Raw genomic sequence first — 26,646 nt, 5'->3', positions numbered from 1 at the left:
GGCAGGTTGCTCTGGGCAGTGTCCTGCAGCACTGAAGTGTGCCTTGTCCTGCCTAGGTGTGCCGTTGAATGAGCTGAAAACAATCAAGATTCAGGAGATGACAGTGAAATAAGGCAAGAAAAGAAAAAGATCAATACAAAGGGTGGAGTAGCTGCTGTGATTAAGAAAAAAGATTACTGTTGATTTATTGATTCAGTCTTCAGCTTGCCATCTTAATCAGGTTCTTTTGGTTAATGTTATTAATATTTATAGTTTAGTGCCATGTGCCAATTAGAAGAGACTGTAATTAAGTCTCTCGGCCTGAAAACATGAGGGAGCACAGAGCTGCTGCGGCCTTTGCATCGCGTGTTACAGGAAAGAGAAACTTGAGTCTGAAATCCTGGCTCAGAGAGCAGAGAATGGCCTGTTCTCCTCCCAGTGCGAGAGGCAGCTTTTGTGGTTGGCCTTCCTGGGAGCTTCAGAGAGGGACGGTTGCAGAGGCTTGTTGCTAAGCCTTTGAGTTTTGAGGGGAGCCTCCCCAGCTAAGCCCATCTTTGCCCACACCAAGTGAGAAGTGTCCCTGCAGCTTGAGTACAGCTCTCCTTCTACCCGAGCAGACCTTGTATCTGTGGCTTTCCATCTCCAGACGGTGTGTCATGGCATTGGTGTCTGTCTGCTGCATCTGGGATTCCTCTCTGTAGGTGAGCAGGACATCTTGCTGCAGGGTCTGACACGCTGCAGAAGCTGCGGGCACCCCGAGGTCTTCCCTTGGGTGTGAGCTGGGAACAGGAGAGTTGAAGACTTCTTTTTTTCCTTCTGTGGAGGGGGAACATGAGAACTCATTGTTGTGAACCGGCACGACTGAGTCACAGAGGGCTTAGTCAAAGAAGAAACGCGTATCGCCAGTGCGAACCAGAATAAAAAACGTCTTTCTTTGTTACTCACTGCACCACAGTGAGAATCAAAATCGCTCAAAGGTTGTTGTTGATGCTTATGTTGCTTAAAATAGTCTGGATGGGATAGATTTTGTGGGAATTGTTTCTGATTTATGCAATGCAATATGTGAAGCCAACTTGCTGTGATTTTTTCCAGTTCCGTGCAATTATGTTAGATTTAATCAAAGAAATGTGAATTACCTAGATCGTTCCATAATGCTTGCATGGTACCTCTGGGTGTCACTGAATGAGTTGTGGCCATTTAAGTGTACTGCTCCTGCAAACAGCACAGTGAGAAAATTAATTTCAGAATTCCATGTTAATCTAGATGCTTAATTTTTAGAGCTGGGTTATGTTCTGGGTCGTTTCGCTGCATTCTGAGCGTAAATCCTGGTGTTTCAGCTGCACCGTAAGTAGTGCTACTGCTATTAAAAGGCTTACTGTACGATTTGCTGGGGTGGTGGGTTGAGTTTAACCTATCATCTCAACCCCGGTCCTTCAACTTCCTTTCCTGCTTCCATTTGGGTAGCCATTGTGGTCGAGACTTGGTCTTGAAATCAGTGTGATAGAACACATCACAGCCACATCACGCCTCGGAGCAGCCCAGGCACCAGTGCTGTGGGGAGGGTTAATTTGAGTGGCGGTCCCCGGCTCCTGGCAGCAGCCCAGCAGTGGGGCAGCCGTGTCCTACATGTGCTTTGTCATTGCAGTGGGTGTATTGCCTCGTCCTGAAAGCCTCAGCCGCCTTTATAGTCTCTTCATGGTCAAAGCCAAGCATTGGGTCCTGCAAAGCTTAGCAGCCCCTGAGCTGTCAAACAATAGGAACACGCTTTGTGTTATTTTTCAGTCCTACCCTAACTTTGAGCAGTACTGAGAGAACAAATTCTGGCTTTGCGTCCAGTTAATCCTGCAGCGGTCGCGAAAGAAATGTAATCGCTTTAGGAAATCTATATCTTAGGAAAGACAATCATTGATATCCAACCAAAGAAAATAAATAGGTACTTAACAAGGAGCTTTTTTTATTTCCCTCCCAGGAAAAAGCAACGTAGCCTACCGAAAAATAAATAATTTTATCTTTACACGCTCTCTTGCAGCTGCTGGAAAAGTGGCTTTGCATTCACGGGGCTTGGTGCACAAATAATGGAGTAAATAAAAGGGTTTGCTGACGCAAGCTTTGTGAGATACACACGGCACGTGAGTGGGAGCGGTCAAATCAGCAAGCAAGCCGTCGGCCTTCTTGAGGATCCCAGACAAACCTACAAAGGGTGGGAAAGCAGTCACGGTTGGGTTTTCTTCTTCTTTTTAGTTTGGATGTTTTTAAAACATTGCTGGCTGTTGGTGTCAATGAAGAAGCGCTGAAGAAGAAAAGCAGAAAATAACGCGTGATTGGAAAGGTGCATCCGAATACAGTAATTATAGCGACTTTATTTTGGTTGCCTTTGATACCAGTGAAAACTAATGCACTGGAGAGTACAGGTTTGTGGTTGGAATGCACTTGATAGATTTTGACAAATTAAACAGTTGTAAAGATGTTTGGAAGTTATCCAGATCCTTACTGTTATTTATGTCACTGAACTAAAAAATCAGTGGTTAATTTGCAGTTCTTATAATTTTTATGATACTTATGTTGCTGTAAATTTAGCAGTGTGCAGCATCAACTCAGCGGGATACGTTTTATGTTGTCAGCTACCTTTTGACATCATAATGGATTTCAGTTGCCAAAGCTTGAAAGAGAGAGAATAAAATGCAGGCTTGTGCTGCGCGAGTGCTCGGATTGCAGCCAGGTGGGTGAGGAGCTGGTGTGCCAGGCCGGTCCTTGGGGACATTGGGGACATCCCTCAGCCCATGGCCATAAGCGTACCCAGGTGTGCCTGGGAGCAGCTCCTCAAGTGTGGGGAGCACTGATCGAAGGAAAGGCCCAAGCAGGAGTTTTGGAGTGCCTCTGGCCCTGAATTTGCAAGCTTTGCAAGTTTTTTCTTTCTTACAGAGACTTTTTCTTTTTGCAGTATCTTTCTTTTTATAGAGACTCCTCTGTTCTCTCTATTTATAGAGACTTTTCTTCTATTGTCTCCTACCTTAGAAGATAGAGATATCCTAAGTTTAGGTAGCTTGAAGAAGAGACTTAGCTGTTTCCCTCTTGGGAGCTTTATTTCAGCGGGATAAAACTGGGGATTTTAATCTGAGCAGTGAGTCCTACCTCGGGAGCACGTGACACGAGAAATGGACTTCTTATAAACTGTGGCTGTGCCCTTCCTATCTTCTTTCAACATTTGCTCTTTGCCTCCTAAGCCTGGAAATGGAAGGATATATTAACAGTTGTTTCCTCGCTGTTTGTGCGTTAGCTGCGTTTCTCAAGGGCGTTTCACATGCTCTTTCCACTCTAATGGGATTGTCCATTGAGTTCAGCTCTGGCACATTGGGATCCATTCTCACGGACAGCTGATTAAGCCAGAATCTTCCTCATCCGTAGGTAATCCCAAAATGCAGAAATTGTTACCGTGAGATTGGTTTTCTAACGTTTTGGGTTTATAATTGAGTGCTTTGTAGTTGTCCTCCCCCTCTACCTCCCTCCTCATCACAGTCTTTAGCCGTGCTGACTCCAGCTCTTTGGTTCCATTTCTCTTGTTAGATAGTCACGCTTTTTTTTTTCACCAGGAGGTGCGTTTATGTCTGACTCTTTCTCAGGATGCTGCTTCAGAACTGCGTGACTTGGGGCAGATTTTGAGGCACAAAGGAGATATCTTACAACACTGCACTTCTGTTTGTTTTTGGTGGCTTTTGCTTACTGCTGACTTTGGTGATGGGAAAAGCAAAAGCCAGAGTAGGTGTGGGTGGAGATGTTCTTTGAACTGTGGTTTATTTTCACCGTCCTCATCTTTTGGCAAAGCGGAGCCTGGAGGTGGAAGAACTGAGAGGGCCCCTGTTTTTAAGTTGCCAGCAAATGGGAGGACTGGAACTCGAGCTTTGGCACAGCAGAGTTTTAGTGCTGGGGCTCTGGGCGTGCTGTCTGCTCGTGCACACACCTGTAGGCTGCTCACTTGGTGCTCGTTAGGCTGAAGAAACTGGTCTTGTGCGTTGGAAGAGCAAGATCCAAGTTCTGTTTGGTTAGAAGCAGTGTAGTATGTTAGTCTGTGTTCACTGGCTAGGCTTATTCTGGCTAATGTTTGCCAGATTCTTCTGTTACGTATTAAAATAAGATCTTATGAGTGGGTTTTATTTTTGTGCGTGTTTCAGAGACCTCGGCCAGCCCTAACAAGCACATTTTTCTGTTTTTGTTTTTTGTGGGTTTTTTTTTTTTTACATTTTGTCATTTTACATATTGAAAAGTGGAATGCAAAAGAAAAACAGAATTAAAAAAGAAAGCCTAACATCAGAAAAATAGCTGCACATCATTCTGCGTAGTGTGGGGATCTGATGGTTGGTGTATACAGACTTGGGTTTTATGGTGCTTCCCTTCCCCACCCGAGCACCGCAGATGCTATGGTAAAAATTAATGCCCGTTTAGTAAATGCTTTTCTTTTGTGAACTTGGCCTAAAGAGAGTCAGACAGAGCTTTTCCTTTCACTAATAAATACAGTAAGATTTAGGTGGATGTAATAGGCAGACATTAATTAGTCGGGAGCAGGAACTGCTAAAGGAAAATGCAGAGCGTTTCACCCTCCTTAAATCCAGATATTTCGATATCATAAAGGTTTTATTCTAACCATCAGGAGCACAGCCCTGTCTGTAGAATTCAGCTTTAAAAAATGTCTTTGTAAATTGAGATTTTAGGGCTACCTATTTGGAGGATGTTCCGTATGATAAATGACCCTTATAAGACAAAAAAAAAAAAGTAATTGTGCGTGTCTGCTTCCTAGGATGTGTGATAATAATAAATGAACGTTTTATATATCATTATATATGTATCATGGAAGAACAAAAATCAGAAGATATATTATTCATTATTCCTGTTACTTTATATTTAAAAGGCAAAGGTTTTCGCTTCTTTGCCAAAACAACTGCTGCAGAATATATCTGTAACGATCCCTGCAAATACGAAGGGTGGAGAGTTCTTCCAGGTCGTTAACGCCAGAGAGATGCCTTTAATTGTATTCATTTGAACATTAATACATTAATGCTGAGATTTAAGTACTTCTACTATTAAAAATTAAACTGGAGGGGCAGTGTGCAGATCGTGTGCTTTAGTGTGAGCTGTCAGGTGCGGTGTTTGCATATTTAGCCTGCCATTTCAGTGCTGGAATGGATGCTGGAGTCTGGCTTTGCCTTTCTGAGGGACACTTTTCTTTGCCTTCCCCTCCCCACCCCCTCTCTCATTCCTGGCAGTAGCATTTCTTTTCAGGGATACATTTGCACCACCTGAGCAAAAGTTGCACTGATTAAAATCAGAGGAGGATAAGGAGTAACTTGTTTGCTGTCCTGAAGTCCTCTTGTTCTTCTCCCCTTCCTCCCCCCGCCGTGTCCGCAGCTATTTTGCAATATGCAACCCCCTTCGAGCACTGCCTGCGGAACTGGAGTAGCTCTGGCATGTAGATTTCCCAGTGGGAGAACTTGTGTGGATGGTAATTTTAATGAGACCTGATTTAAGCAGTAGAATAGATCCATAAAACTAATACAAGCAGACTTTCAAGAGCTCTACTGTTTGTCAGGGCAGTGAATTTTAGAGGTGCATCCATTGGCTTGGTAAAGGGTATTATAATCCTGAAAACCGAACCTGTATTAATTCAGATTGTTTCTATGCACTGCACTACTGAGAACTTCTTGAATCCAGGGCAGGCCAAATATAGACTTATTTATTTTTGAGGCTCAGCTTTCATCCAAAAATCGTGCTGGAACCACAGGACCTGAAAGCTGTGCTCTATATGAATGAATGCAAAGTCTGTATGAGCGTGCACAGCTGTGTCTCCAGGCTGTGACAAACCCTTTGCTTTGCTTTTTTTTCCCCTCTGTTTAAGGCCACTGCTTGGTCCAAATGTCTTTCAGCCTCTCTCTCAGCGTGGCACTGAGTTACGTGTGGCAGTACCACAGTTTTCTGCTGCCCTGCAGACAGAGGTGTTGCATCCTTCCGAGACCCCAAATCCCACTTCAGGACGCACACTTTGTGGATTCTGCTTCCATCCCGGTGCTCAGGAGCTTCCCTTGCCATTGCTGGAAATGTTTTGTTCTGCTTGCCCTTACTGGACTGTTTTCTTTCCTTGCTCTCTCACAAGCCCCTTCCCTCCACCCAGTCTTGTGTTTTGTCTTGTCTTATTTTTCCAATGAGGTGTTTTCACAGCAGCCATCTCAAGCGGCGGCGAGGAAGAGAGCAGGTGGGGAAATTCAGAATTGGGGCTGTGCCCACGTGAGGAAAGAGTGGAGGTGGCAATGGGAAGAGCCCATGGGGGAGGAGGGGGAGACCTGAGCACGAGGGGGAAACGAGGGCAGAAAAGCATTGCAGGAGGAGCAAAAGAGGGGAAAAAGGAGGAGGAGAGGATCGATGGAGCCAGAGGGCGAGGAGGAAGAGGTCAAGGACTGATGCTCGGCCCCGAGGGAGGTGTCCCACTGTGCACAACCTGCCGGGCCCCCAGTGGGGAGGGGTCTGCCGGAGCAGCGGGAACACGGCCTGCAATTAGGCAGCAAAAAAGTTTATTTGCTTTTTCTCACAGGATATGCTAAGTGATTTTGCAGTTTGAGTGGAGTGGCATTATTGCACTTAGCTCTGCATTGATTAAATAAATTTGTTCTCCAACTCGAGAGTTAAGTGTGTATTATGAAACCTCAGAGCCAATCTTAGTGGTTGCAGTGTGCAAATATTTTTAAAATTATGTAATTAAACAGGACTTGGGCTGCAGTGTCCACTGAAGTGATTCATTAATTGAATGGTTTGATTAAATTTAATGTTATTTTAGTTTATACAGAAAGGGCCGGTATCTTTTGCACACATAGGGCCGCCTTGCGGGGCTGTCAGTGACGGTTCAGAGGTCCTTACGAGGAATCTTTAGCACCCAATTAAATATTAACCAAGAAGATGTGACTTGTTCTTTCTCTGTCCCTGAAACTGTTTTGACATCTAAGACTGACGATAAAAATTTGCTCTGCAGAATCACTTGCAATGCACTCTATTTATCACTAGATTATTTCTAAATTAATCATGCTAAAAATCTTTCCGTTGTAATTGTGCTGGGGCTCAGAGCTGTGTGATGTGTGTAAATAAAAAATGCCCTTTTAATTTCGTGTTAACTGTGTCTAGCTGCCGTTGCAGCCAAACTGTATCTGTTTCCATAGAATGTCGTTTTAAAGGTATTGTGGTTACTGAGCGGCAGCTGTGATTGAAAAGTATGTAAACTAATCTTTAGTTGCTCGTGTCATTTTTATATTCCTGTGTCAGAACACAAGAAGGCTGCTTTAAATTTGTCTTTTGCTATGTATTAATTTTCAAGTCTAATTTTTCTCGGGTTAAAGCCTATACTGCATTCTCTACTAGACATTACCATTCAGAGCCAAAAGGAATGGCTACTTGTGAAAAACTACAAAATTAATTCCTGCTTGATTACTGTAAAATACATATTTATTTTTGTAGGGACGTATTTTATTAGCAGCGCATAAAATACAATTATTCTGCATGCTATCAGCAACTTAGGAGAAGAAAAATAACCAAGGGCCGTGTATTTATTGATGATGTGAAGAGCAGCAAGCTGTAGAGCTGCACACTGCTTTCCCCTGAAAGAGAAGGAAGGTGCGAGAGGTTTGGAGTTTGTTTTTTTCCTTCTAGGCTTGCCCGGTGTGGTGTTCCTGCTCTTTTAAATGCAGACCATTTAAAATTAAATCCTCAGTAAATATGTCTGCATAAGAACTTCTTTGTGTCTTGATGCCCAGCCATTGAAAATTAAATGTGGTTGTGGATAAGTATTTATTCATACCATACCTCACACCTGATCTTGTGTCAGTATGACATCATCTTTGCCACAAAGATTTCTAGTGGTTTAAAAATGTTCCGTTGTGAAATAAGTGGGAGAGGCAGAAAAGGGGCAAGGAAGGCAACAAAAATAAACTACCAGTGGGATTTGATGTTTTGCCAATTAAAAAAATAATAATAATAATAATAAAAAAAATCATATTCTTAGGTCCACACGCTGCCTTTGATCCACACACAGGACTTCCATTTGTGCCAGTGGCTGTTCAGCTTGCGGAGGGAAGGCTCTATATGACTTAATTTGTATGTTGTGGGAAGTACATTTTCCTAGCCATGTGGTCTAGCTTACTTGAAGAATCTGAAACGCGTTATAAATGTAAATGCTGTGTTTAAGTAAAACTTCATTATGTTTTGGTGGTTTCCAAAAATGCGCAGGATTTGACCTTAAAGTGTTATTTCAAGGTGTTATGATATATGAGCTAGACTTTGTAGTCTTCTAAATTAAATCTTTGAACGTGTTATTATTGTATACTGGCATCGGCAAGATGTAGTTCTCAGCTATTTTCTCTCACAGCCTTCGTTTTTCTAACAAGAGTGAGGAGACGGGGCCAGATCCCTCTGGAAGGCGGTGCGGGGTGGGGAGCGCCGTGCTGTGCCGTGCTGTGGCTCGGGATGGCTTTGCCCTTGGACGTGGGCCCACGATGGCAGTTCCACAACACACACACAACTCAGCGTCGAGGTGGGGGCTGGTGCTTCTGCACCGTGTCTGTGCTTTGGGGAGACCACCGCTCCCCTTCACCGTTGGCGGAGGCCCACGGAGGATGTGGTGAACGGTTTAGCATTTGGATCCCGATCTGGTTCCTATATAAAAGGGGTTGTGTTTCTGTTTGGAAAATATGAGCCCCTTTTACGTAGCCCAGGTGTGGATTAGCTCTAAACCATTCCCCCATTCCTGTGTTTGTGGGAGACTGTTTTCAATTCTTACAAAGAAGCCGTACAAGTCAATCCATAGAAACAGCAGAAGCAATCCAGAAGAGGATTTAAAAAAACCAAAACCAAACACACTGACAAAGTGTTTGCGATCTCAGATCGGTAGTCGGGATGTAAGAACAGGGATGACTGCTCTTAAGTGTGCTTTTTCGCAAAGAAAATAGTGGCAAAACGTTTCCAACTTTTGCATGCCTACCTGTGCTTGGGCCTGTGTTTCTCCTTCTGTGCACTGAGCATGCAAGAAGCCATGCATGGGGCAGCTGTGCTCAGCCCCTTAGAATGGCACCAGGGGACACAGGGACAGCCCTCAGTGTCTCCCTTGCTGACAGCCCCATAGCTTGTGGTGGTGCGTACTGCCCTCGTCCTGCTGAGGAGCAGCTGGAGGGAGGCCCGGCCATGCTGTGATGTTTTGGAGCACAGAGCAGGCTTTGGGCCGGGCTGTGTTGTTGCAGAAGTCAATTAAGAATAAGAGCTCTGAGTCAGCAGCTGCGGCCGTGGCCATCGCTCCTGTGAGCGGCCGCCTTTGAAGTGCTGTTGTTGGTACCGTTTTCACGGCGCGTAGTCGCGCTATGAATCATGATGGTTACATGGGTGATTTTCCCTCAAGAACTGAGCCAGCCCCAAACAATTGCGAGGCAGCAATTTCAGTCCAACGCACCGAGCCCAGCCTTTGTGTGGGGGTGCCCACGGGGCCACCGAGGCCGTCTGTCTGTGGCAGGTTGTCTCCCACCTCCCTCTGGATGAGGGAGTGAGTGGCAGGGCCCAACCATACAGTATGTCAGCCCCATCCCTTGTCTAAATCCCTCTTCTTGGGCCTGCAGCTCCCTGTGTTCCTCTTCCAGGAGCTGATGGCACTACATGGGGTTTTCATGTGATTTCCCCCCCCACTTTTTTTCCTGGGAATAGGATCCAGCCCCTGATCCCATGGATAAGAGAAAGTGTGTGCTCTTGCCTTGACAGTGTCACCTCAGTGGGAAGATGTTGGTCTTTGTGTTGTTTCCAGGACGATGGCAGCTTGAAGTATTCAACATCCAAGACGGAAAAGATGAGTTGGGTATCCCTTTCTCATTCTGTCTGCATCTTCCCCCCCCCCCCCCCTTGCATCCCGAGTAGGGCGATGCTTAGAAACACATCTAAAACCAACTTCAAAATGGATTGCTTACCCGAGCTTCTTCAACTGATAATTCTGCTGGCACATTATTATTCATCCTTTGCTATTTTCACACTGTGACACAAAACTAGAGAGAAGAAGAGATTGAAATTCTGACCGGTACGTTATCCTGATACCTGTCATGCTGTGTCGATATGAGAGTATCTTTACCACAAGGACTTTCTTGGTGGTTTTACAGATCCCAGTGTGAATAAGTAGAAAAAAGCTGAACTAATAGCTCATGAAGCAAAAATGTATTTTTTTTTCTTAAAGAAATTGATTAACATGCAAATATGTACTGTATGCATATTAAATATCATTTCAAAATGTGATGGGCAGGAAGCATAAGTGATGCCATTTGGTTTTGTGGCATCAGTGTGGGTTGATTAAGGGGGTGGGGATAAATTTTGGGGATTATTGATATAGCATGAGTAGAGCCAGATGGTTGTATTACACATCTTTTGTGTTCTTGTTTGCTTCTTAAAGCAGTTGCAGAATTTTGCCCTGGGCAAAATTTACTCTTTGCTCGTATGTTCCCCTTGTGAATTTACTTTCGACAAAGTACTTCACAGCGAAGGGAAACACTGCGCACTGTGCCCGCAAACTTGTCCCTTCCCTTTGCATTTGTGAAGTCAACAGCCCGGTACTTAGAAAATATTTTGCAACTTGTGAAATAAATGAGCAGTAGGTGCAAGTTCAGCGCATGCGCTGTGTGCTGCTGCCCCTCTGTATGCGATACTGATTTCCAGTGTGTTATTTTCTTTGAATTGTCCTTACAGTGTTTTGCAGAGGGAGCTGTGGAAATGGCACCCAGTTCGTTTTAGCGCGTTATGTGGTGTTCTCCCATTAAAGAAGCGTTGTCTCGAAGATTAATGAGCTAATTTTTCCACTACTTTTTTTTTCTTTCTTTTTTCTCTTTTTAAAGTTTTGAGATTGTGGTGTACCTGATTCATATTATCAAAAACACATACTTTGTGGTATTCAGGTTGAGTGGGAGAAGGTTACGAAAGGTAGGTGGTTCTTAACTGGGTGTTTGTGACATTTGTTGGAAACGCTTATCACTGGAACCGACAGAATTTTCATGTATTTGTTATTTCCCTTTGAAAGCAAATTTTGCTTTATTTCCCATAAGAGATGAGTTTAGTAAAAGCTTTGTAAAAAAGAATTTAAGACTCGTGCCTCGCGCTGGTTTTCACCAGCATCGCTCCATTGACTCAGCTGAGTTTACTCCAGATCAGGCCCCCGGATGACGAGGCCCCTCTGCGTTCAGCAGTTACAGTGAAAACGGTGGTGACTGTAAATACGTTCTGTCCTCCGCCTTCGCGTCTGTGTGAGGCGGCGGGCTTGCAGAAGTCGAGTGGGCTTGTTCAATGGCAGAGCTTTTCCTGAGGGCGAGCTCCTGGCTCTTCTGCTTGCAGATGTTGACTCGGTGGCCCCACACCTGCATCCCCTCTCTGGGCAAAGCAGAACCCCATGTTTTGCCCACGCTGTGAGTGGCAGCTTCGGGCCCCTCCTCACAACCAGGAGCACTTGGTGAAAAAATGGCAGCCAGCGGCTCTGACCTTCCTGAGCTCCCTGACTAGTTCAGTCACAAGTCTGAGGCTGAAGCAACTTGCTTCGAATAATGATGCCATTGTGCTCATCCTATCTGATCGGTTCTTGAAATGTTTTAGTAAGTCTATCTTACAACATTATAAGAAGATAATCAGCTGCCTTAGAAGGTCCCCATCTGGAGTATAGAGTTCTTTTACTGAAAGATGTTTTGCCTTTCCGATATAGCTCTCGCATTTCATCATCTGTTGTGCAGAGATGAAGTGCATATGAAAAGTCAGTGACTCTGAATCCATCTGTTGTTATTATTTTCCACTGATAATTGGCTTGAACAATGAAATGTCTGTGTCTGTAGCCTTTGAAACTGTACACCCTGTTTATTTTCTGGAGGTCTCACTCCACTCTCACCCCCCCACTTTTTTTTTTGTTTTGTTTTGTTCTGTTGTGCTTGCTTTTTTTTTTGTTTCATTTTCTCTCAAGCTCGTAACTAGTGGAGCTTGCATGAAGATGGCATCTTTGACTCTGTGCATCAGTATGTGTCACACAGCATCTAAAGCTTGCCTGCCAATTCTTGTCAGGGTTCTATGTCTGCTCTGTTTAAGAACGGAGTAGGCTTACAGCAGGACGACTGGCAGACCCAGACTTCATATATATCTTACCTGAAACGTAGTATTTATTTCAGTTTCTCTATTAAAATATTAATTGAGTCCAGTATCTAATACCTATGGAATTAGATACTACCTGTAATTGTATAATATATTCAGTTGCATCCAGTTTTGCACGATGCAGGGTATTAATATTGGATTCCACTAACAGCAGTTCCATTAGCTTGCTCAACCAGTATGAGATATATATGAGCAGGGAGGCATAACTACCAGCCAGAACTGCCAAAACAGTCATTAGAAGCTCCATTGGGATGGACAAAGGCTTTTACACAGTGATATACTGATTAAATTTTGTTCTATGGTTTATTTGCATCAAGGTTAGATCAGTATCATCTGTGTGAACCGTATTATTTAACACCTTATTTGGAAGGTCACTGCAATGCAAAAACAGTGAGCGATACGGGGGCTCTAAAATTTCTGGCAGGGTTTTTTGTGTGTGGGGGGGGATTTTTATCTGGTTAGGCTTCACTAGCTCTTGTTAGCAATTTTGTTTTAACATGGCGAGTTTAATCCAAGGGAAAGTGAGAACTCCCCCCATTCCGTAGGAGTGCTTAGTTGAACCGAACGCGTTTGATTCTCATTAAAACTGTTAGTTATATCCAGTGTCCTCTGCAATAATCTGCAGCACGTGCTCGAGGATCCAGGGAGTGCTGTGCTGCTTTCTGTGTGCCTGAGTGGTCTTTTGGAATGAAATTTCGGTGCCGAGAGCAGTCATGTTGTCCGTGCCGTGCGGCAGTCTGCAGCGCAGGAGAGAAAGACAGGGGAGTGTAATCTTATTTGTGTTTCAATGGCAATCATTTAATACTGCAAGTTATTAAAAAATAATTAAATTACTAAAACCAACATGTAGCTGGGACTTACAAAGAGAGGTCAGTGCGGTTTGACTCCTCGAGTTAGGGAGGGACACTGGTGAATTCCAATTGCTTTAACATTTCGCTTCTTCACTCAGTTTCTGGGAGGATGTGCGGGAGTGAAAAATGATTTATTTCTCCAGAAGCAAGAGTAAATCACGGTATATAATTATGTATATTTGATTGTAATAATAGATGCTTCCAGGTGCTTGGTGGTTATCGCAGCCCCTAATTTAGTTGTTTCTGGAAGTAAATACGGTCCGGAGAGGCTATTTTATGAGACTGGTGTGTTGGAAATAGCATTTTTGGGGGAAGCTTCAGAAATGTTTCCCCAGACGAAGCCGTAAGTAGGTGCGCCATGGTTCGGGACAGCTGATGTAGGTTTCCATGTGGAATGTCTTTTACATAGTAAACAAAGCGTAGGGACGGTGCGGGCGGATTCAGATTTAATGCGTCACCTCAACCACAGGTCTCTGTATTAATTTTAAATCCTCGTTACTGGCCGTGTATTGGGTTGCACTGCAGTTAATGAAAATGAATTTTACAGGTGGTGTTTGGTTGTGTTTTTGCTGTGGTGAGATGGGTGGCTGAGCCAAAGCGGGCAGAGCACACGATGCGGTTTTTATTTTGCCAGAGAGGCACTCAGATTAGAAACGAACGTTTGGCATTGAGATGTTGGTGCTGTTGTTATTTACTATTGCACGAGGAAAGCGTTCAGCTCTGGGATTTGATTCGATTTGGTAGCTCCTACCCCCTTAAACAAGCTGTGCAGCTTGTCAGGGATCAGGACAGGTAGAATGCACAGCAGGCGTCTGATTTGAGCCAGTTACTCATTTGCTGAGTGTTTGTGTTTATGCAAAGGGGCCTCTTCCTGCATATTTAATCTAGAGTAAGGCAGTGGCTTTTGTTGTGTTTAGACCACATACCTTCAGTCCTTCCTTACACTGCAGCCAGCGTTGAGGCACAGAAAGGCTGGATAGTCAGAAGTGCTTTAGTGTTCTCAAACTCTCAACTTTCTGCAGTTGGTTGGGAATTACTTGCAGCTCTCTAAGCCTCTTTCTTCCTCATTAATGGGTAAGTTTGCACTACGGTAGGGTGAGATACTTTTGCTTCTCTTCGGTTTTATGAATGCAGAAAGCGATTGTTTGCTTGTTTGTTTGAACGGAGCAGAACTCCTTAAGCAAAGCTGCTGTGCTGGGGGTGTTTGGTGCAGGAATTAGCTGAGGAACACAGGTGTTTCTGGAATATACTCTGAATAAAGTCCGAAGCGCCGTGCTGCAGTAGGCAGGTATTCGTGGAGGGGGGGGGGGGGTGCAGCAGGGAGTGAGTTCGGTGTTATTCTTTGCACTAACAAATCCTGTTTTGTAACTATCCCGAAGATAATGCTGCCATTGTTAGCTAAAAGCTTTCCAACAGTGTGCAACCCAGAACTGCGAGAGCAGCAGCAAAAAGAAAAAATATATATATCAAAAATCAGAATCCAACCCCTCCGGTCCTCATTGTTTCCTTAGCAAGGGTCCTCACCAGAATGTCTGTGCTTTAATAGGAAGGTTTTTCTTATGTGGAAATTGAATCGTCTCTTCATTGATATTAATAGCACACTGGAGATGTTAGCCATGATGCAGAGCACCGGGGCTGCAGAGTAGGAAACGTGATATCGCAGGGGGAAAAAATGACAGCCCTGCTGCTGCTGCTGGGCGCGGGAGGCAGCCCCTCCGCATCATGGCATCCTCAACTCCTGACTGGAGCCGTTCTCCTCCGCAGCTCTTTCTTTTAATAATACAGCTGTAATTACTGCCGCTCGCGCTTGCGAACCGTGCAGCTCGGCTTCTGGTTCGGTCTGAACGAATGTAGTTTTAGAAATGACTTCGTAGCGAACCGTGCCTCTCCGACGAGAGGGGCCCGGCGTGGCCGTGGCAGTCGGGTGACAAAAGGGCGCATCCCCGGAGCGGCACCGGCAGAGCCGCGCTGCGAGGCCGGCAGCAGCAGTTGGGGCGAGCAATTAACTATTTCCTCCGTTTGAGTAACTCCTCTCAAACAGAAGAGTGTGCTGTTCCACCGCATGTTGGGAAGTGCGAGGAGCGAATCGCGTTTCACCAAACCCGAGAAAGGAGAGAGAGGGGACTGCGGTGCGCGATCCGATCCGCCTGGAGCGGCACTCACAATGGGCAGCCGGGGGGGGGGGGGGATGGGGGGGGGGAGGGGGGGACCGGGGGCAGCCGGGAGCGCCGTCGGTCGCACCGTCTCTAATTGGGGAGCGCGGTACTTTTGTGCACCGATTTAAACAACAACAACAACAACAAAAAAAGAAGCACCAAAAAATAATAATAAAAAAAATAAAAAACTTTTTTTGATGAGGAAAAGTGCCTCAGTCACAGCACCTCGTGTGATTAGCGCTATTGTATTCTTAAATTTTGATTGATAGAGATAATAGTTTTCACTTAAAAATACAGACAGGTACTTTAACTTTCCGTGACAATAGCTATTTGCATTTCTTTTATCTTTTTGTTTAACATCTGTGGGGGTTGGGACGGATTTGATTATTAACTCTTATTGCACACCGCGCTAAATGCTAAAACAAAGCTTTTGTTAAAGCTTCAAAGGTAAAACAGCAAATATTGTTTTTAGGCTTCAATATTTAAGGACTATTTAAAGGATCCCCCGGCGATACCGCCGCGTGGCCGCGACCGAACCCCCCCCCCCCCCCCCCCCCCAAACGGCCGCGAGGTGAGGACCGCTCCCACGCGGGGTGAGCTCCGCCGTCACCCCCGCGGTGTCCCCGCAGCTGCTTCCGCGAGGCTGAGTTTCCAGCCTAACGCACACATATCGCGTTCCGGAGCGGGGTTGCGTTAAGGAATAAGGTGATGTGGAGCTCCGGGCCGTGCTGGGGGCGGCTCCGGCCGTGTGCTGCCGAGCCGTGGGCTCAACGCGTCCGCTGCCCGCACCCACGGCCCCGCGAGAGCGGGGGAGGAATGGCTCGCGGTTACTTTCGTAGCGTTGGCTCTCGTCGGGTGGTTCTTTTTCCAAGGTTACCGTGGACGTGAAAGGTAACGTGCTTCGGAAGGTGAAAACGTGCTGCGCGTAGCTTTGTCCTCGTGCTGCTGATTATTGGTTTTTTGCTTTATTTCTGTTTAGAATAAACAAACAAAAAAAGCACCAGGCAGAGATTCTGAGCAGCCTGCTGATGACTGGAAGTGAAGCACGGCCTGATGTGCTCTCCCTTCCCCGGGAGGCAGCCAGCTGCTGCCCCTACCTTCGGCCTGCTCCAGGGGCGAGGGGGGAGAAGAGCACCGGGCCCTGCAGTTACACTGCTCACCTGCGTTTCGCTTTCGGAGGTGGCGATAATGACTCCTGATAAAGAAAACCCCACGATATTTCGTAGGAACTACACGATGACGAGCAGCTGCCTTGACAGCGGGCAGAATTCTTTTTCCCTTTAGGATTTAAAATTTTTATATTTTAAATATATATATATATATTTGGTTGTTCAGTATACCTCTTAAAAAAAAAAAAAGGCACAGCAAAACTGAAGGGGCTGATTCTGAGCATCCTGAAAGCAGTGCTGTGTGTGCTAGCACAAGGCTGGGAAGGCTGCGTGCAGCACGCCTGGCACCGCTGCTGCTCTTCGTGAGTACTGTATAGGTGTATGTTCAGGGTTAACAAAATGCCCAATAAAAAAGCCATTTCTTTTGGTCTTGTGTATATTATCAGAATCATTGGCTGCATCGATTCCACAGCGGTTACAATGGCAATACCAGGGTATCTGCCAGGCTGGTGTAGCTGCATGTGACCCAGGCAGTATGGAAGGGAAAGAAAGAGCCGCGTTCGATGGTTCACTGTATTTAGATGAGTTTATTGCACAAAAGTGCTTAACGTTGCGTATCAAGTTTTGTTATTTTAAAGCTTTCAGGAAAATGTAATATTTTAATCACACAGTCACAGAACCAGACACATTAAGTATTGTTCAGCTGCTCTTATATAAAAGAAATTGATGGAAATCAAAATTCAGAAACAGTTTTTGTTGTGCTGTTGTATGCATGTGCGTTCTCTCTCTATTCTGAATGAGAAGTGTGCTTTCTAGGTAACGGCAGGGAGATTCCCTCTCTAGTTCAGATTTCCAGTAATGATTTGCAAGCTTCTCAGGGCCAGGACACTGGCAAAAAAAGAAGTGAATAATGCTAAGCAGGGAAGCAGTTCAACTGATGTTCTACTTTCCTGTGTTAAAATTACTCGCAGCCAGTTTGTGTGGGTTCATCTTTGTTAATCCATTTCTGGCTATACCCAGGGCTATCTGATTTTGATATTAATAAAAACGTTACTCTTTTAAGTAGAACTTCATTCCACAGTGCTGTTTACCTCTGTGTATTCTTCACGTTTTGGATTAAACTTGGCTTTGCAGTACTCGGTTGGTGTTAGGACTCCATCCCACAGCTCCCACAGAATCATCTCCTGACAGAGGACACCATTAAATTGAATAAGTGTAGTGGGATCAGAAATGCCAAATGGTCTGACCCAGCAGCAGGTAGAATGGAAAAGCCTCTCCTCTTTTTGTCTTGTCCTTTGGTGCCAAATAGATGGGTAGGACCAGGTTCAGAGCAATAGGGGTTTGTTGTCAAGTCAATGGAGCAGGTCGTGGCAGTGGCTCAGGTCGTGATCTTCTTAGCGTTGTTACTGGTTGTTCCAAAACCCTGTTGGAAATAAGCTTCAAAAACATATTGTTGTGCGCAGGGATTTCAGAGTGCTTTAGAAAGGCACTGACTCATCTCTCTGATAGGTAAACTGAGGCACTCAGCAAGTAAATTCCCTGTTTCCAGGAGTAAGATCTGAATGGGAGCAGTGGTTCTGCATGGACTTTCCCCTGTGTGTGATCCCAGTTAAGCCAGCAGAGCTGTGTCACAGGCACTGGGAGAGCTTCCCTTGACTCGTGAGACAATATGGCTTCTGCTGCTCACAAAGTGGGTTTTTGTGTGTGGTTTGTTTTTCTATTTTAATCATCTCCTCGAGGGAAAATATGAGTGTAGCGAACTGTCTTGCTTGGGTAGGTTGGGATTTTTTCCTTGTTTGCTGCACACACACACTTACAGTGTTGATGGTACTCGGTGTTTATCTTAAAGACAGCATGATGGAAGGAATGTGTGTTGCCTACATCAATTCACTCACCCATATAAACATTTTCAGGAGGAAAGTCTGTATTTGTATTTCTTCGTTTCGAGATCCTCAGCTTTTAAGACTATTAATGAGAAATTTTCACAGGTGGGAACAGCTGTCCCTGCTGCTCATTTTAATTTCTGCGGTACATTATCCAAATTTTTGAAAGCCAGGTAGTAAGCAGCACAGCACGGGTAGGTGGGAGTGGAAGCAGCCCCAGCTCCTCCAGCAGCCCAGCTGAGCCCTCCTGTGCTGCCTGCCTGCAGCACATCCTCCCCCTGGGTGCTGGTGGCCCAGCCTTAGCACGTTGCCCGTGGTGTGCTGTTTCCTGTGTAACTATTGCACTTAGACGAAGTTAGCTGCCTCTTGCAGCACCTCCGAAGGGTTTCATAGGTTCATAGGTTCATAAGGTTGGAAAGGACCTACAAGATCATCTAGTCCAACCATCCTCCCTAGGTTTATTGTGTGCGCGTTTTATGCGAACATGGAATTTTCAGCAGTTTCCTTAAAAAGTGTATTTTAAGATGGTTCTCTCGCTATCGTGAAGACTCAGGGTAGAAATGAAGTCTGCTTGCAAAATACTGCCAAAATACAGAGCTGGCTGCCAAATACCAGGGAATTTATAAAACAGATAAATATGAAAAGGGGTTTAAAGTGTCGCATCCAAGATAACCCCTGCAGCAAAGCAAGATAAAGGCCTCTATTGTTGTTAATCTAAGAGCACATCGTATGTCAGAGGTCATGTATTTTACATAAAAGATGTATTGTTTTACATACTCTCAGGAAGGTGAGGCCTGAGCTATGATGATGGAGTAGTGTTATGTCCTTTAGAGTGCAGCACCCGTGTCTGATGTGCACACCCCAGTAAAGCACGTAGCGTTTCCTATCCATCAGACACGTACATCTTGTGGCCCACATCTCCTGGTACCTCGCTGCAAGCGCTGGCAAAAGAAGTTCTCGCTCATTAAAATAAAAGCCAGAGTACAGCAGATAAAAGCAGTACTATTTCCACCTCCAGGTAGCCTTTTTTTTTCTGCCTGGAAATAGTAATTGTCAGTAGTAAAGAAAATGCCTCGTTCTTACTGGGGTAACAATTTCTCCTTCCAAAATGGATGGCACATGAATGCATCTTCTGAAATAACGTGATGAAGGTTCTGATTTCTCCCAGAGGTTGGTATTCAGCTGCCTCAGCCCCAAGCTTTCCCTCCTGATGTAAATGGCATAACTTAACATTCGGTGAGTTTCAGTAGCACCCCCAAAGCTCCACCTCACGGTGTGAATCTCGTGGAGTTTCACGTAGCTGTGTCTTACACATCCACATGTCACCGATTTTCCATTTCGTGTGATGTCATCCGCGTCGGCAGATTACTGCGCGTTCCTTTCTGTCCCCATTCTGACACGTTGGGTCTGCAGCCCTGCAGCAGCAGGTCAACGTTTCACTGAAACTGGGTTTTAATTTTACTCTTTTAAGGTATTTGGTCAATTGATGCGGAATTAATTCTGAGTGCTGTTAGTGGTTTGAGTTAGTAACTTGATCTAAATTAATAAACAAATGTTTTTCTTTTCTCTTGTACCATATGTTGATCCCAATTACATGAACAGAAAGTGGCAGATTGTCATGTTTCTTAAAAGATTACATACTCTTTTGCATAAGAGAGAGTACACAAGATGCAGTAATATACAGGGTAAAAAAAAGACCCTGCACGTGCTGTTTTCTCCCTCCTACTTTTTATAAAGATACACTTTAATTATTTCTCCCTCTAATGCCCACTGTTCTCACCACCTTGGCTTTCTTGGTAAGCTTTACCAGAAGGAAACCTCAGGACAGTAAACAACTTCTTGAATTGGGCGTGGAGGATGCAGCTAGTTTTAAAATCTTATCTAGGACTGTGTCTCTATGGAAAGGGATGGAAAAGGAAAGGATCCAGAAGCTAAAATAGACATGGTTGCAAATGGCCTCAAAATGACTTGAGCGAGGAGAACTCATTCAGACAATAGTCAGACTTCTGAAACAAAGGGCTGAACTCATATATTATTCAAACTGAAAATAGATTGATAGACATCAAGATTAAGAAAGTTTATGCTGGAGAACAAAGATGTCTCATCTCCACAGTTTTTTGTTGGTTCTTTTTTTTCCTTCCAAAGACCAAGTTGTTCTTGTTGAACTGAAGAGCCTCACACGGGCTGGTACTGATAAGCAGCAGTCCTGTGACTCGATTGTTTTTATTAACTCTCTCTGAAAGTCATTCACCATTAAACACGGTTAGATTCATTTGTTGCTTTATTTATGTTTGTACTTGCAAGTGTGGGGCCAATGAAATGCTTTGGGTGTTGTCGCTAGCATGGATGTGGCAGTCATGTGTGTTCCCTTCTTTTCTGCAGGGTAAGAAGAGTGACCTATTTGGGTGGCTGTAACTGAAGATTGCTTTACAGAAGCAACTGAAGAAGGTAAATACAAATGCTGTTTTGCACATGGTTTCTGAAACGTGTTTGAATGAAGGACCTGATCCTACAGAGCCTGTGAACGTGCTTTAGTGATGCAGGTAAAGCTCCTGAAGCAGCACAGGTTGGAGCTGTGAGGCTGGGCATAGTGTGTCTCAAACCCGTGTTTGGCCTGCAAAGTCAATGTCTAGGTGCCCAATTGCATTCTAGGAGAAAGGCCACAGAGGTGTCCTTTTTGGCTTCTGACCACGTGCTGCGGGAGCTGTCTGCTGATAGAGCGGAGCTGTGTGTGAATGGGGAGACCCAGCTCTGGTTGGCCTTGGCAGCCACGTGTCCAGCATTCGTGAGTGCTGTGCTGGGAGCTGCAGCAGCTCTGCCCCACAGCAGGGTTGCTTGTCTTGCTGGACCCAGTCCCTGTGCAATAGCCAGGTCAGCTTCAGTGTTGGGGCATCCCGAGCTAACATGCAGCAGAGCAATGGGGAGCAGAATTTAGCTGTCACTCTATGCAAAACGACTTTTATTTAAAGCGATGTGAAAGGCCCTTCCTTCAGAATTAACTCCTTGCTTCTCTTCTGGCCCAAAGTTTCAAGATGGAAAGGAATATTAACATCACAAAAGTGGTGATTCATAAAATTAACTTGCAGAAGACAGGAGTAACGCAGATCAGCGTTACTTACTTCAGCGTACTGAAGGGTGTCATCTGACTGAGGTTCATATGGCTGCTTTATAATCACCTTCTTTCAGAAATTAATAGTCGGTTAAGCACCATAGCAACAAGCAACACTGATGTAAGCATGGAACAGTGGCTGCTGTTCGCTGTGATGTCAGTGCTCGTTAGTACTGTTCTCTTGACCTTGTTTGAATATAAAATGGTGATTTCATTTTAAACTTAGAATTTTGCAGAATGACTAAATGCATCAGAGTGAATTAGAGCTATTTTTATTTTTAATTCTATTAAAATGTACTTCAAGAGGGAAAAAAAATGTCCCTGTTCTCTTCTGCATTAAATTAAAATAGATGTGAGGACGATGTATTTTTGCTTTTTTTTTTTTAATAATTATTTTTTCTAGTGCTTTGTTGCCAAAAATATATATTTACTGAGGATGAAATTCATGAAGTTCAAGTAATCTGCAGTCTTTGGCTGTCCTCACAGTGCATGTCAGTTATATGATAATGCCTGTCTTCAGTATTTGAACATTACTAGTTGCTTGGTTCTTTCAATGGTAGGAGCCCGTGGTTTATTAGATACGTTTAAGCAACTGAATAAGGATCAGACCTTACAGGTTCAGACAGTGGCTCCTTGCCCAGCAATGGTGTTTTCCCCTTGGGTTTTTGTAAGGAAAAAAAAATTAAGTCCCAGATGCACCAGACTGCCTGAGAATGTTGGCATTCTTGTGGAGCCTTGGTTGATGTGTGGCTATAGTGCTGTTTCACCTGTGAAAATTAGGACTCTTAATTGTAACAAATGCGAAGCATTACCTCTTTAGACTAGCTCGAATTTTATAACCTGTTTCTCCAAAAGCTGTCACGTTTTCTGTTATTGCCATCAGGACACTACGTGCACCATGTGCCTGGTGTGCATTGTTCTGCAGTCAGCAGTTCGGATAACTTGTAGAGGACCTCATTGCAGGCAGCTCTTTCATCTTCCAGGCTGAGCTCTTGGGTGGCACAGGTTGACTCTCACCCAGCAGCTGCTGTGTGGGGCTCAGCCAAGCTAGAAGATGCGGGAAGTCACTGAGGGCTGTAGAAAACATCATGGAGTAACTGCGATACGTGGATGTGGGACAAACATTCAAACATGTTTGCAAACTGCAAAACAAAATTCACTGCCTAGAAATAGTTTTCTATGCATCCTTCAATGGTCAGACATGTTTCCGTGACAAGGAGTGGATCTGTCCTGCTTCTGCTGTGTTGTACGGTGCTGTTTCCAACAGAAAGCTGTTTGCTCCAGGATCTGCCCATAATCTAGCAAAATGTTTCATAAAATAAAACCATAATGAGTGATATGTGGTCTAAGAAACTGGATGTCAAATTTCAACTGGGTGAGAATTGAAACTGCCGAGATAATAAACCATGAGAATAGGAGATAGCAATGGAAATAGCGATAGAGTCCTAATTAGAGCCATGCCACTGAAACAGAGGAGGTTAAGGGTTTGGTTGATTGAGTTTGAGCTCAATTGCTTGATAGTTTAATTTCAGGTGAAATCCCATCTTCCTAGTTAGTGGCTAAGCTGCTCAGTGCACTCACAGAACAGGGCTCAGCGCTCCTGGAGGAGCGGCCGCGTGGCCCCGCGAGCGTGGTGGGATGCAGGCAGGCCTGCTAAAGCAGATCGCCGTACTGCACTTCAGTTTCTGTTTTTTCTTCTATCGACTCCACAGAGCTCTGAGCAGAAGCACAAACTGAATAGATATGGCAAAGGGCTCTGATGGTTAAACCTTCAGAATTAAGATGTTTACGTTCTCCTTTATTTAGCGCTGTTAGGCATAGTGCCTAATTATATGCCAGTTATTGCTGAACGTAAGGATTTGAATTGAAACGTTTGATTTGGGGAGAAGGGCGGGGAAATGCTTTTTTACAGAGTTGCAGGTGATAGTGTTAGTTTTCCAGGAGAGTTCATTTGTTTAAAACTATGTGAAAGCATTTTCAATAATCAAACACCATTCGGTGAGCATTGTAAATCAGGGATAGCTTGCGTGCTGAAAAATTGAAAAGTACAAAACATGCTACTAAAGTTGTACATGATTGATAACAAAAGACACATGCAGGCTTTAAGATTGCAAAGATAGAATCCTTTAGAAAACCCTCATCGGGGAAAAAAAATCAGCACAAAGGATTGAGAAAAGTTACACTGAGTTTAAACTTTCAAATCTTAATGTTTGTCAGAGCTAAATGCTAATTAAACGTCAGTAATAATACAGGAGCTGCCTTCCGTAGCTTGGTACCAAATGTAGTTGGTCGGTGGATAGATCTGTGGATCTGAGCTCTAACTTTAAATGTACTTATAGGTATGCTTATACTCCTTTGCTCGTCCTTCAAACCCAGTGGGAAATGGGGATTTGTGAGGCCTGCAGCTGGTGGGATATGGGTTGTGTAGCTGGAGCCATTAGGGTCCGCCTGGTCACCTGTGAAGACTGGCTCCACTGACTTCGGGGGAAGTTGAAATACCCCAATCGTTGGGGCCTTTGAGTCACTTAAGCTGAAGAGTACAGTCTGGTGCTAAGCATTTCTGTGAACTGTGGTAACAGAGATTGGAACACTACCTGTGCGTTCTGCAGTAAGTCTCCCCCAAAAAACTGTGTGCGTACCTTTGGCAGCACAACTGTTTCTAATCCTCACCTTTTTTAACAAAAAGTTTAGTCCAGAGATGGGTGAAGCTGTGATTTTTCTGTATCAGTTGGGTAAAAAAGATTTGGAAAATAGATTAAGACATTTTGGAATAATTTAAAAGTATTTGAGCAAATCTCATTAACATGGACCAGTAGCAAGCTGTATTGAAGACTTCAAAGATCTGTCAGAGGAGTTCTTTCTGTGCTATTGTCTGCCAGCATTAGCAATCTCAAGAGAACATGCTTCTTTTGTTTGCTTTTGGCCCATTTAGCTTTTCTTCTTCTCCTTAATGTTCCTTAATGTATTATAAATCTTCAAGTGGGTTGGTAGAAAAATACGTTTCTCAGCTTTAAGGTAGTCAGTAGCAGGTTTTGATCCTCGTATCTGATATTTTTGGACCAAATCCTTGTGGTCTTCACAAAGAATGTTAAAGTAAGCAAGATTTGGCCAGTATTTTACATAATCCTGCACTGTTTCTTCCATTTTAACTTAGCACGCGTTCGATATGATCTTCAGTAAAATGGCAAGTACTTGTTTGTATTACTTCATGCAGGGTGCCATCATCTGTTCCAAACCTGGGATGAACACAAAGCTCAAGGCTGAGCGGCTCACGTACACCAGGCAGGTGTTTGCATTCCTCCCTTCACCCTTCATGGGTACCATGAAATACAGCTTGCATCCCAAGCTGGGGACACGACGTGCCATACTAGGCACTGAAGGCCGTGAGGGGTTTTGCTCTTGCAGTGATGGGCAGTGCCACTGAAGGTGTCTGGACTCATTGGTGTGCACTGCTTGGGAACCGATGTCATAAAAGCTGTACTCAGCAAGTTGGAGCTTGTTCTTGTGCCATCAGCAGCCCACGAGCAACCTCTCCTCTCTTGTATGGATCGTGGCTCTCCTGTGTGCTCTGTTCCAGAGGTACACCATTGTGTTACTCTTCTAACTCGGTGCTCCAAGGAAACTGCAGGTACGCCTAGCCAAAAAGCATAGGGAATGTTAGTGGCATACAGCATGTGGTACAGGCTGTGCAATTTCCAGCCTGTTCCTTCAAGGCGAAGCTGGTTATGTGTCAGGGCACGCTGTGTTTTATCGTATCTTGGGTGAGGAAGGATTGCACATGGCACAGGTAGGAACGGCGTCGGTCTCGTTGCCCCAGAACCCAGGCGTGTTGTAGATCAGATAGCCTGAGCTCATACTTTGCCATGAGACAACAACGGGAGGGATGGGAAGATCCAGCCCTGAAGTTTCCTCCTGAGGAGGGCAGGCTGACGGCGTTAAGGGCACTGCTGCTGCCCACTGCTGTCACGCAGCCCTGTTGGCTTGAAGCCTGCCTTTGGAAAACACATTGCAAAGACAGTGCTCGCATTACAAAATCTGGGGATGTGAGCACATGACACCAGAAATAGATTCTTATTGCACATTCCATATTTTATTTGGTCATCTCTTAGGTCATTGCCTGCTGCCTTCCACCATATGAGGAGTATATCTTCCGGCATGCCTCAGTTACTGTCCTACAGCGGTAGCAGCAATATTTTACAGTGGCAGCAGTACAGGACCAGTGATGTCAGTGGGCATTACAGGGGGCCGCCCTTTTTATTTGGTAGCTCATGCTAAAGCCAAGACGTTGAAAAAAAAAGGTTTTGGCCCCAGTTGCCTGCCCATATTTCTCATTGCAACATATGAAAGCATTTTTCATTGCTTCTAATGGCAGGAACTTCAGACGCCACCTCCAAGATGTTTAATTGCTAAGTGTTTCTCCCAGTGCAATCTGTGAATTTTAATTTGGGGCTCTCCCACCTCTGCTGGCTGTGTACTTCGCGGTGTGCTTTGTTCAGTGCAGCTTAATTGCTCAGAAGGGTCACTTCTGACTCTGAGCTCACTGTTTATTTTTTTAGTAGGGTAGCACAAACATTTGGATATTTGTAACTAAGACTCTGACGTCATTTCCATTGCAAATCATTAATATCAGTAGTTTATAATATGACTTTTCAGAATACTCTTTGTTGAGAAATGATGGTGTCTTGCTTACTTGGTTTTAAGAAAGTAAAATTGTTTTCCTCTCTTTTTTTTAAACAGAGATAAATTGGAATCTTTTTGAGTAATGGGTCTGCTTTCTTCTCCTGTCATACCCTTTTAGTTATTTTAATAGCTCTCATGTTTGTCCATATTAGCTGTAAGACAAGTGTTTCATTTAATCCTCTGACATGTTAAGGGTCAGTGGATCCCACTGCTGGAAGGAAACGTCTGTGGAAGGGCCCAGCATTTCCTGCTACTGGGGCACTTCCACCAATGGAACAGAGCTGTACAGTCGGGACATTAGTAATTGTTTGTAAAGATCTTAGAAACAGAAAGTGCTGCATTTAAAAGCCAACAGCAGCATAAATCAATAATATAGGCAATGGGACCATTTCCTTCGCGGGTCGAGGGGGGATTTTTTTAACCCCCTTTTGACTGGAAGAAGGTCACACAGTTATTCTTACGGCTTTTGTTTGCTCTGGTGCTGCCATCAGTCATCCTTTAGACTTCATTCTAATAATTGGACAAGGTAAAGTTCATTGGGAAAGTTTTGTTTTTAAGAACCTTGAGTGCAACGTGAACACTGCTGAAAATGTTAGTGCTGGAAAACAGTTGAAAAATGGTTTCTGAAGAAACACACGTTCCTTTGCTTATCTGCTCCTCCAAGGTCTGATGTCCAGTGAGAAATAATGCGTGCTTTTA

At 44.4% G+C, this 26,646-nt stretch overlaps 1 protein-coding gene across 8 annotated transcripts in view; it reads left to right on the top strand.

The window, feature by feature from the left end:
• FOXP1 (forkhead box P1) overlaps nucleotides 1-26,646 on the top strand; it is a 335,216-nt gene that overhangs the window by 118,929 nt on the left and 189,641 nt on the right. For 7 of the 8 annotated variants that reach the window (XM_065749241.1, XM_065749239.1, XM_065749238.1 and 4 more), the window contains exon 3: nucleotides 20,541-20,606. The gene's annotated coding sequence lies outside the window, so the exon portion shown is untranslated. Of the gene's footprint in view, nucleotides 1-13,924; nucleotides 14,085-20,540; nucleotides 20,607-26,646 lie in introns of those variants that run through there. The other variant, XM_065749243.1, reaches the window with a different exon arrangement.

The sequence above is a fragment of the Cyrtonyx montezumae genome, unplaced genomic scaffold (assembly GCF_038088225.1).
Source record: "Cyrtonyx montezumae isolate F1298 unplaced genomic scaffold, pur_monq_1.0 scaffold_6, whole genome shotgun sequence".
Lineage (NCBI taxonomy): Eukaryota > Metazoa > Chordata > Aves > Galliformes > Odontophoridae > Cyrtonyx > Cyrtonyx montezumae.
This window is presented reverse-complemented; position numbering and strand designations above follow the sequence as displayed.